General features: G+C 35.2%; 1 protein-coding gene across 3 annotated transcripts in view; it reads right to left on the bottom strand.

The window, feature by feature from the left end:
* MNAT1 (MNAT1 component of CDK activating kinase) overlaps window positions 1-12,561 on the bottom strand; it is a 198,824-nt gene that overhangs the window by 29,030 nt on the left and 157,233 nt on the right. The window lies entirely within an intron of this gene.

The raw sequence follows: 12,561 nt of genomic DNA, 5'->3' as shown, positions 1-12,561 counted from the left end.
GGTTTTGGAGAAGACTTTTGAGAGCCCTTTGGACTGCAGGGAGATCCAACCAGTCAATCCTAAAGGAAATCAGTCCTGAATATTCATTGGAAGGACTGGTGCTGAAGCTGAAACTCCAATACTTTGGCCACCTAATGCAAAGAACTGACTCACCGGAAAAGACCCTGATGCTGGGAAAGATTGAAGGCGAGAAGAGAAGGAAACGACAGAGGATGAGATGGTTGGATGGCATCACCAACTCAATGGACATGAGTTTGAGTAAAGTGGGAGTTGGTGATGGAAGAGAAGCCTGGCGTGCTGCAGTCCATGGGGTCATAAAGAGTCAGACATGACTGAGTGACAGAACTGAAGCAATTTCTTTTTTTTATTGAAGAATGGTTGATTTACAAGATTGTGTTAATTTCAGGTGTTCAGTAAAGTGATTAAGCTACATATAATTTTCATATTATTTTCCATTATAGTGTAATATAAGATATTGAATATTGTTTCCTGTGTTACATAGTAAATCCTTATTGCTTATCTCTTTAAATATAGTAGCTTGTATCTGCTAATCCCATAGCCTTAACTGATCCTTTCCCCACTCCCAGTCCCCTTTGGTAACCACAAGTATGGTTTTCTATGTCTTTGAGTCTGTTTCTGTTTTATAAATAAGTTCATTTGTATTATTTTTTAGACTTCACATATAAGTGATACCAGATAATATCTTTTTCTGACTTACTTAGCTTAGAACGACATTCTCAAGGTCCACCCATGTGGCTGCAGATGGCAATATTTCCTTCTTTTTATGGCTGATTAATATCCCATTGTGTGTGTGTGTGTGTGAGCACGCATGCACATGCTTGCACACATCACATCTTCTTAAACCTGCTGATGGGTTGTCTTGGCTAACAAAAAAATGTTTCTATGAACACTGGGGTATATGTATCTTTTCAAATTAGCATTTCATCTTTTTCAGATATATGCATAGGAGTGGGGTTGCTGGATTATATGGCAACACTATTTTCAGTTTTTTAAGGAACCTCCATATTATTTTCCACAGTGGCTGCACCAACGTACATTCCCACCAATTCCCACCAACAGTGTAGGAGGGTTCCCTTTTCTCCACATCCTCTCCAGCATTTATTATTTAAAGACTTTTCAATGATAGTCATTCTGATCTGTTCTCAGTTCACGTACTGTTGAAGCCTGACTTGGAGAATTTTGAGCATGACTCTGCTATCGTATGAAATGAGTACAATTGTGTAGTAGTCTGAACATTCTTTGGCATTTCCTTTCTTTGGGATTGGAATGAAAATTGGTCTTTTCCAGTCCTGTAACCACTGCTGAGTTTTCCATCTTTGCTGGCATATTGAGTGCAGCACTTTAACAGCATTATCTTTTAGAATTTGAAATAGCTCAACTGGAATTCCATAACCTCCACTAGCTTTGTTCATAGTGATGCTTCCTAAGGCCCACTTGACTTCACATTCCAAGATGTCTGGCTCTAGGTGAATGATCACACCATCGTGGTTATCTGGGTTGTGATGATCTTTTTTGTATCGTTTTTCAGTGTATTCTTGCCACCTCTTCTTAATATCTTCTGCTTTTGTTAGGTCCAAACTGTTTCCGTCCTTTATTGTGCCCATCTTTGCATGAAATGTTCCCTTGGTATCTCTAATCCTCTTGAAGAGATCTCTTGTCTTTCCCATTGTTTCCTATTGTTTCCCTCTATTTCTTTACACTATTTTCTTAGGAAGGCTTTCCTATCTCTCCTTGCTCTTTTTTGGAACTCTGCATTCAGATGGGTATATCTTTTCTTTTCTCCTTTGCCTTTCGCTCCTCCTCTTTCCTTAGCTATTTCTAAGGCCTCCTCAGACAGCCATTTTGCCTCTCTGATTTCCTTTTTCTTGGGGATACTTTTGATCACCGCCACCTGTATAATGTCCCCGAACCTCCATCCATAATTCTTCAGGTACTCTATCAGATCTAATCCCTGAATCTATTTGTCACTTCCACTGTACAATCAGAAGGGATACAATTTAGGTCATACCTTAGTGGCCTAGTGGTTTTCCCTACCTTCTTCAAGTTTAGTCTGAAATCTGCAATAAGGAGTTCATGATCTGAGCCACAGTCAGCTCCTACTCTTGCTTTTGCTGACTGTATAGAGCTTTGCCCTCTTTGGCTGCAAAGAATATATTCCATCTGATTTTGGTATTGACCATCTGGTGATGTCCATGTGTAGAGTCTTCTCTTGTGTTGTTGGAAGAGGGTGTTTGCTGTGACAAGTGTGTTCTCTTGGCAAAACTCTATTAGCTTTGGCCCTGATTCATTTTGTACTCCAAAGACAAACTTGCCTTGCTCCAATCTCTTGACTTCCTACTTCTGTATTCCAGTCCCCTATAATGAAAAGGACATCTTATTTGGGTGTTAGCTCTAGAAGGTCTTGTAGGTCTTCATAGAACTGTTCAACCTTAGCTTCTTCAACATCAGTGGTTGGGGCATAGACTTGCATTACTGTGATATTGAATGGCTTGCCTTAGAAACAAACAGAGATCATTCTGTCATTTTTAGATTGCACCCAACTACTGCCTTTCAGACTCTTTTGACTATGAGAGCTACTCCATTTCTTCTAAGGAATTCTTCCCCACAGTTGTACATATAATGGTCATTTCAATTAAATTTGCAGCTACAGTAGTATGTGATTATATCATGGATAGTTTATAATTAAACCTGGAAAAATCACTATTCTAAAAGACACAGTTCCACATGGATTTACCCTTGTTCTAAAACATGTAACACTTAGTCTTTCTTTCCTTTCCCACACGTGCACATTGGGAAATTTTAAAAGCTACTAAACTTTCCAAGGGGTGCTAGTGGTAAAGAACGTGCCTGCCAATGCAGGAGACCTAAGAGACGTGGATTCAATCCCTAGGTTAGGCAGATCCCCTGAAGAAGGCATGGCAATCCACTCCAGTATTCTTGCCTGAAGAATCCCATGGACAGAGGAGCCTAGTGGGCTACGGTCCATAGGGTCGCACAGAGTTGGACACAACTGAAGTGACTAAGCAAACATGCACAAATTAGGCATAGGTGCCTTACCAACCAGCAACTTGGAAGGTAGAATGTAATACATTTATTTGCTTTGTATAATTTTTTATCTTGGTAGAAATGCTCAGGAATAAAAAGATAAAGTAACTGAAAACTCCTTCCTTCCCTCCCCACCCATGGCTGGACATATCATTGATCCTAAAGAGAAAAAAAGGAAAAACAGTTGAAGGATCACCCAGAAAGTGACACCTCAATTCTGCTGCCTTTCAGACATATGGCCTAAAGCAAATGACTTTGCTGCAGTTTCCCCATCTGTAAAAATGGATGTGCTAATAATAAAATAAAATAATAAATTAAACAATAAAATCTGCACACTTATCTCCCAGGACTGTGGTCAACAATCAAATTAGATGTTGTGCTTTGAAATCACAGAGTGCTCTGAAATTACATAATAGCATTAGTGAAGGCACATTTACTCAGTTAACTCACTGTTATTTTTTCCAGTAGCAATTTATAAAGTGGCTCAGAGACCTATAGGAGCTAAACTGGAAAGATGAATAACATATTCAACATGCATTAGAAGAATCACAAGTGATGATTTACATTGTTCTAATTTAATCAACATAAAGTCATGGAAAATCAAATGACAAAATAACTAAGAGACAATGTGGTGGTTAAAAACACATTTGTAAGTAAAGGGACTGACGGCTTCATTGTCAATGAGGACAGGCTCAAGTTTTGCAGTAGTAATGAATAATCCCAAAATTACAGTGGTTTAATCTAAGAGAGGTTTATTTCTTGTTCATGTTACCTGTCAGGAAGGGACGTACAGCTGACCCTTGCTGCCCAAGGCTATCATGGATATCAAATAGTAATTCATTAAAAAAATTTTAAATCATAGTTTTGATAGTATTTTTTCCTTCTATTCCTTCTATTTTACTGGTGAAAAATAATAAGAATATATCCTTCTGAATTATAATTTCAACTTAAAACATGCTACTTTCCCGTCATTTAGTGTTACTGCTGTCATTCTTTACTTTTTCAGGAAATGACTTTTATTAGTATTTATACTAAAGGACTAAAACTCAAAAATAAAATAAAATCACTTTTGTCTTCTTTGCAGACAGTACCTGAAGAGAACATAGGGATCAAGTATTTCTAATCTCATGAAATTTTTATTATTTGGAACCTCTGTAATGTTCAAGATAGAGCAGGGAGACAGTATATTTAAACGGAGTTCAATGTCTTTCTAAAAGTGCCAGATTTGTCATTTGGAATAATGGGATCAACAAGCACAAACCTTGGAATTACTTTTTGAAACAGGCTTTTCACCTAGGGCACCCCAGGGTAACTTGGCTATTAAATTTGTGACTTAAAATCACTAACAAAAACCTACTACTGGCATCTCATTTATAAGTACATTATATGTCTAGTATTAAGATCTTAAAGACTTAATTATCTTTAATATAAACAACTTAATGAGAAAGATAAATGCAGGATCCTGACAGTCAGGATTATACATTTCAAGACCAAGTGACAACTGGAGTATCTGCAGTTATGAAAAACTAGTGAACATTCAGAGCTCTGGAACAGCAATGACAAAGCTTCAGTAGGGATTACAGTGTGGAGAAGAGCACCAATTTTTACCCCTGTCCTGGTTGCATACATCTGAAAGATCTGCTGGTAAAAAATATAAAGAGATGCCTAGCTGCTGCCATGACCCAACCTGCAAAGAGCCCCTTCACCTGATGAGTCTTTAAGAAAGACAACTTAATAATAATCATTTCAATTAGAGAAACCACTGCATTTATGAGTCTGTTCCTCTAAAAGTGTTTTTATTAGCTTAAAAACCTTTTAGGGGCATGTGGAAAGAGGATTTGAACAACCACACTTTAGTCAGTTGTATCGTCTTGCCCATTCATTAATACAATTTCCTAAATTTCCTAAATCTCAGGGGAAAGAGAACTTAAAGAAATGTTTTCAGATAAGACATAAAGCAGTTGTACAATTGAAGGAATTTCTAATTTGTTAAATTCACTATCATTTATTACCTAAACACCACATAAAAGAATCACACCAAAACCAGAGATAAAACAAAGCTTCTGTATAATATGAAACTTAACTGGAATGCTGTAAAATTACCAGTACTTAACACAGGCATCTCCTGGAAACTTTTAAAAAAGTAATTCAAATATTAACACTAGGTGGCAGAAGGTCATATTATGTTCTTAATACATAGAGTTTAATATTTCAATAGAAACAATAAATTACAAGCCTGAAACTCACACTACGAAGTTTTTGGAAAATTGAGCTTTTCAGACCACCTATTCTAATATTAACCCTGTTAAATATTTTATAATGTTGACAAGCCTCGTGAAACAGAAAATAACTGAACTTAATGGACATCCTTTTAGATATCTCATCATAAGTCTATCTAGTCAATGAATTCAGATTAATATCTAAAGAAGCTTGATGGCAAATTTCCTCCTTTACAGTGACTTTCAAATCCAATACTGCATCCTACACAGTTTGAAAAAAGCAGCAGCTGTAAGCCAAATATCTATGAATATAGAATATATTACTCTCTCTCATATCTCCTCCTATGCTGCTTTGTACTCTTATTCCTGGCATTTCTCCATCATTTGACATTTTCTTTTTTCATCCTTTTCTGTTCTGATACCTATTTTTGATCACCTACTACATCTTTTGGATTAAAAAAATTAATCAATTTTAAAAGTAAACAAAATAAACAGCTGTAAACAACATAAAAGTAGCATTTTTTTTGGTTGTTTTTTTTTGTACTGCTTCTCCTCCTCCATGCTATATAACATATATACAGAGAAGAAACTTATAAATTATCAAAGAGGTCGCCATAACACAAGACTGAATTTTTAAAACTTTACATATTCTTCCTAGATTTGTTCCTGAAATAATCAGTGAATGAAAACTCCTATCAAACTGTATGTATATTAACTTTCCAGATAAGCCAGTAAAGCAGATGGCAGCATGCCTGCTTTAAATCTGATTAACTTTTTGTGGGAACAATAACATTTTCTTGACCCTTCTGACTTGTTTTTAAAATTCTCTTTTATCCTGATCAAAAAGTTTAAATTATTCTTAATATCTTTGTTCCTACCTTTAAATATAAATCTAATTCATTATACGCCATGACTTCAGTACATTATAATCCTCTGGGGCTTCCATTTCTTTGTCTGTAAAACAAGGATGTTGCAGGAGGTGATATCTGTTGTTTTTTTTTTTTTTCTATAAAATTCTATGATTCATTCCTTCCTTCACTGCACTCCCTAAATATTCTACTAAGAAATATGAAATAAAAGCAAAGATGCCTTACCTCCAAACTATAAAATAGTGAAGGGACTTCCCTGTGGTCCAGTGGCTAAGACTCTGTGCTCCCAATGCAGAGGGCCAAGTTCAGTCCCTGGTCAGGGAACTAAATCCCATATGCTGCAACTAAAGATCCCACAGGCCTCAGCGAAAATGGAAAATCCCTCATGCCACAACTAAGAGCCAGAAAAGATAGGTAGATAGATAGATAGCAACATATGTACATTAGCTGTAGGGGTCTATAGCCTTTTTCAATAAATAAATATATGAAACGGTGCTAATAAAAAATGAAAGGAAGTCATAAGAGTGTCAGTGTTCAAATTCTTCAAACTGAAGCAATCTAATTCCAAAGTTTTTCTACCTTACTTTCCACTATACCCCCCGCTTTTTTTTCAAATTGGAATATAGTTGATTTATAATGTTGTGTCAGTTTCAGGCGTACAGCAAAGTGAATCAGTTATATATGTATATACACACACACACACTTTTTCTTCTTGCTTCCTTTCTCATACAGGCCATTACTGCGTGCTCAGTAGGGATCCCTGTGCTATACAGTAGGTTCTTACTATTTACCTATTTTATATAGAGTGGTATGTACATGCCAGTCACAATCTCCAAATTTATCCTTCTCCCCCTGATTCCCCAGTAATCATCAGTTTGTCTTTTACATCTGTGAGTCTACTTCTGCCTTGTAAATAAGTCATTTGTATCCTTTCTTTAGATTCCACATATAAGTGATATTATGATATTTGACTTTCTGTGTCTGATTTACTTCACTCAGTATGTTCACTGCAGGACTATTTGCAATAACCAAGACATGGAAGCAACCTAAATGTCCATCAATAGCGAAATGGATAAAGAAGACATGGTAATAGTATACAGACAGTGGAATAATACTCAGTCATAAAAAAGAACAAAATAATGTCATTTCCACTATTCCCTCTCCTGTAACCGATTCTGCACCTAAGCTTCAATACTGATTATTAGCTATGTATGCTCTATTGCTTTCCCCTAATTCCTCCTCTGCTCATGTTCTATAACAGGAAAGTTGTTCTTTACTTTTACATGACAAAATTCTAACTATTTTCAGCTGCAGTTCCTGAAAAACTTCTAAGCTTACCTAGATCTCTTTCAGAGAGTAGAATAAATACACAGTTTGAATTCAGACAGTTCTGGATTTAAGTATTATTTCCAAATATTATTTGGTGATAATTTACCTACACACCATAGGGCTGTTGTGAAATGAATTAATATAAACGCTTAATCTCATGTCTGGCAATATGCTCGAAATTAATTCCACTTCTTCATCACTTCCTTTGAACTCCAACATTACACTGTATCTGCTTTCTTATAGTTCTTCTCATTTTCTACTTTGTCTAATAGTTACTAACTTATGCTAGTAGTGTATTCATGGTGCTGTGGCGTGTGTGCTTAGTTATGTCCAACACTTGCAACTCCACAAACTTTAGTCAATAGGCTCTTCTGTTCATGGGATTTTTTAGGCAAGGATGCTGGGCTGGGTTGCCATTTCCTCCTCCAGGGGAACCTTCTCAACCCAGGATTCGAACCCCCTGTGTCTGCCTGTATCTCCTGCATTGCAGGTAGATTCTTTACCCACTAAACCATTGGGGAAGTCCAGTATTCTAACATAAGTGTACTACTCAGAGCAGAAATCATGTCTGATATATCCTAGAATTTTTCACAATGTCAAACTTATCATGTACCCATAATGAACTCAACAATATTTGTTAAATGAATTAAAAATACTGAAAAATAAGATACTACCTCATGACTAAAAGGGATAACAGCACACATTGGAAAGTTAATATAGTTTCCATTTCCTTCAACTAATGAAAAGTAAATATAAATAAGAATTGGAATGCCAACTTTTAATCAATGCTAAAATCTATATGTACATTCTCATACTTTACACAAAGTATTTCCATATCATTTATAATATTTTTGAAAAGACAACTGCCTGGAAAGTGGCCTCTATCTACATAACACAAATAAGCCTCCCTCTTCAAGATAGTAATTTTTAACTAGATTAAAAAAGAAGAGGAGGAGGAGAGGGAGGAGGGAAAAGAAAGAGGAGGGAGAGAAAAGGAAGAAGGAAGGAAGAAAGAAAAAAGAAAACCAACATTTACCTGGATGATTTCTGACATTCATTTAATACTCAATTAAAATTTCTACAATATACATGATGAACTAAAAGACTTTAATAAACATCAAGTAACAAGCCAGAAAGACTATACAACTTAGATTTTCCAAATGGGTACTATATGTTCTCAATATATCATAATCTAAGACTATTTGGCACACATATTTTGCTGGTATCAAAGAGTAGATGATTAAAGCATTTGCCAGACACTTTTCCCTTTAAAGAAGATGACAATCTAATTGCAGTGGGTGTGGCGGTAGCACTAGGAGGAGGTGGTGGTGACAGACCGAGAGCAGTCAGCATTTATCAAGACCTTATTATGTGCCCAGTATTGCTCTAAGCCCTTTAACACCTTATCTCATTTGCTCCACACAACAGCCCTACAAAATAGGTATTATATTTTTTAATTTACACGTGAGGAAACTATGGCTTAGAGAGGTTAAGTCCCTTGTGAAATGTAATACAACTAATACATGATAGAGTACAGTTTAGAACCTACTAAGCAAACCTTACTACCTCCCTTAAGTTTACGTCTTAATTTTCTTATCCTTTAAAATACCAAAATAAACAAACAAGTAAAACCTAATAAACAAATACAAATATACTGAAGTAGAGAAATTCTAATTTAACCAGAATTCCTTTGGGTAAAAACTCCATCTGCATTTATTTGAACTCTTCGGGTAGAATAAAATCCTTGATAAACTAGGGAAGAAGGTGAAACCCCTGATCCCTCCCAAGAGCCTGTAAATGTGGAAAATATTGCCCTCTGTGTGGTAATGGAAGGAATTTCTTTGTTACATAAAGAAAGGGAAGAAAAGTCAAGGAAGAAGTGAACACAACAAAATGACAGAAGATAAGCAGAGACATCACTTAGTCAACAAAGGTCCGTATAGTCAAAGCTATAGTTTTTCCAGCAGTCATATACGGATGTGAGAGTTGGACCATAAAGAAGGCTGAGCACTGAAGAACTGATGCTTTCAAACTGTGGTGCTGGAGATGACTCTTGAGAGTCCACTGGATGGCAAGGAGATCAAACCAGTCAACCCTAAAGGAAATCAACCATGAATATTCATTAGAAGGACTGATGCTGAAGCCGAAGCTCCGATACTTTGGCCACCTCATGCGAAGAGTCAACTCACTGGAAAAGACCCTGATGCTGCGAAGATTGAGGGCAGAAGACGGGCAACAGAGGATGAGACGGTTGGATGGCATCACCGACTCAATGGACATGAATCTGAGCAAGCTCCAGGAATTGGTGAAGAAGCCTGGTGTGCTGCAGTTCATGGGGTTGCAGAGTTGGACACGACTGAGCAACTGAACAATAGTTACAGGTAGAAGAAATATAAACCCTTCTTTTGTAGTCCTAAATCTTCAAGAAAATATAAGCTCCATATCCATACCACTGGGTGGGATAAGAGTCTCTTATAAGAATACCAGAGCACAGAACTAGAGCAAGGAGATAAATAAGGGAAAGCAACAAATTCATGGAGAAGGCATTAGGCTGTTAATAGCTGCTGAATGGAAAGAACATATCATATCCTCCTTTGAGAATCAAATCTGTCATTAAATAAATAAGTGGAGAATTAGCCTACCATGCCCCTTCCCCTTTTTTTCTCCACATTGTTCCTCAAATTCTTATCTATCATTTTCCCACAGTTTTAAGAGAAAAAAGGGGAAATCACTAGGACAAAACTTTTTATCTGCTACTATATTTCAAAATATTAGAAAACCATAGTTGTTTTCCTCAGAGATAAACTAAATCTTGATTTCAACAATTAGAATACAAACACTTACACTAACCTAATGCCAAAAGTATAAGGAAGAATGACCACACAACCATTTATCATTGAGTCAACACACCTAACTGATCAAACTGGTGGTAGGCAGGATAAAAAGGAAAGAAAGGAAAGCTAGGAAAACTCAACAGATCTAAAAACAGTACAGTAGAAATAGATTCTAAGAGATTAGACTTTCCATATTGTATTTTCATCTTCTATCAGTCAGTATCCTGGATCTTACATATATTATCTCATTTTGTACTCAAAACAGCATAAGATAGGAGCTACCTATCTTATTATCTCTATTTTATAAGGAAAAAACAAAGATACTCAACGACTAAGTTATTTACCTAGAGTTATAAACCAAATAAGAACACAGTTGAAACCTAAATGCAGGCAATATAACTCCCAAAATCCTTCTCACATCTTCTAAACTATACTGTATTTTATTAGCATATACAAAGTGATGTATATGTTTTCAAAGACTTAAGATCACTATTATATTCATCATTTTCTGAGAATAGATTACAACACTGCATATGAAATTATGATGCAAAATAATTAATACTTAGCTATTCAGAAATGAGCATGACTAAGGACACATGGCTTTAAAAATGATAAACACAAGAGCCCAGGATAGGAAAAGTTAAACAATAGCTATATGATACACTTAACTGCCTTGGGAATTAATGTCAATATTGCAGACTAAGATTTTTAAGTAAGTGATATTAAAATGGGTGTTATATATACAATATACTATTAACAGCTAACTCCTTAAAAGTAAAATTAAGGGTAAAACTAAGTTTATTTAACATTTAAAGAAGGACACTAAATAGCTGAAATACTGTTTACACTCTACCTGTGATATGTCCCTGAACCATATTAATCGTTATTCAACCATATCACTAAGGTGAGGAGGGGAAAAAATCTCCAAATTTTCTAAACTTGTTAGCATCTTCTTCAAAATGAAATGAAATGCTATAGTAAGTGGAATTATAGTTCTGGGATGCAAGCCAATTTATGATGAACATCTATGGCAAATTTAAGGTTGGTGTGGTTTTGCAAGGAAAAAGATGAACTAAATATTATTCTCTTAAAATGTACCTTTTAACCAAAAGAAATACAAACATATTTTAAGAAATATTAATGAGGCAGTTCGGTGTCGGAAAAAAAAAAAAAGAAATATTAATGAATAAGAAATTAACTTCTCAGTTTAATTTTTAGACTTCATTTAACCCTCCCAAAAAAAATGGCAATACTTTAATAAAACCTGTCTAAAAGAAATCATTTCCGTAAAGATAAGTAATAATAAATTTCTAATATCATTAGGTGGCAAAGTATGCACATTAAAAGAAAGTACTGCACATTTTGGTAAGAAAACCTCATATTCCCCATGTGCAACTAGAAACAATATCATGACAATTTGAAAGTACCTGTCTTTTATAAGGCTACAAAGCAGGATACAGAAATGAAATATGCAGTTGAGTCCATAAAATAAAAAAGACGCTTCATCATTCTTCTCTGTTCAATACTCTCTAGCAAATAAGTTACAGAAAATTTTTTTAAAAAGTGGATGGTAATTGATCTACTGATCATGAGAAAAGCAACACTGTTATATTGATATTAGCATAATGATAATACTGAGAGGTTCAACTTGTTTTTAAAAAGTGAAGCTGTGATTTTTAAACACTAAAGCAAGCTTTACAGGTAGAAGTACAACAAATTATTGAAAGAGATTATTCCATATATAAACATGACAGGGACTGAGGTGATACTGTTCTCCACAAAATAAAAAATAGAAGTGGAAAAGTAGAAGTCAGGTGGGGAATATTAACTTCATTAAAATATTTTGTGCCACTTAGTATATATTTTATAATAACAACACATTTGTATCCTAGATTACCAACGAGCATAACCAAATAGAATGATAAAATCACAGACAGTCTTTCAATGACCCTTTGTCCTCCTCAGACTGATTACTAATTGCAGAATAATAGACAAGATAAAGAAAAAATAAAGACAAAAATAAAATTTAAAAACTGAAAAAGACTTTACCTTTCCAGATAGGAACGTCCAGGGAACTTAAACAAAGCAAAAATAAAGACATATACTTACAAAGGAAAAAAATTTGATAATTAAATATAAAATGGACGAAAACCAGTATCCTTATAATGTGAAGTTTGGACTAGAGAAAAATTTGTAAAACTAAGACACTTGAACATTCTAGAAAAGGCAAATATTTAAGTACAC

This window comes from Cervus canadensis, chromosome 6 (assembly GCF_019320065.1).
Source record: "Cervus canadensis isolate Bull #8, Minnesota chromosome 6, ASM1932006v1, whole genome shotgun sequence".
Classification (NCBI taxonomy): domain Eukaryota; kingdom Metazoa; phylum Chordata; class Mammalia; order Artiodactyla; family Cervidae; genus Cervus; species Cervus canadensis.
The sequence above is the reverse complement of the archived record's forward strand: the minus strand, read 5'-3'. Positions and strand labels throughout refer to the sequence as shown.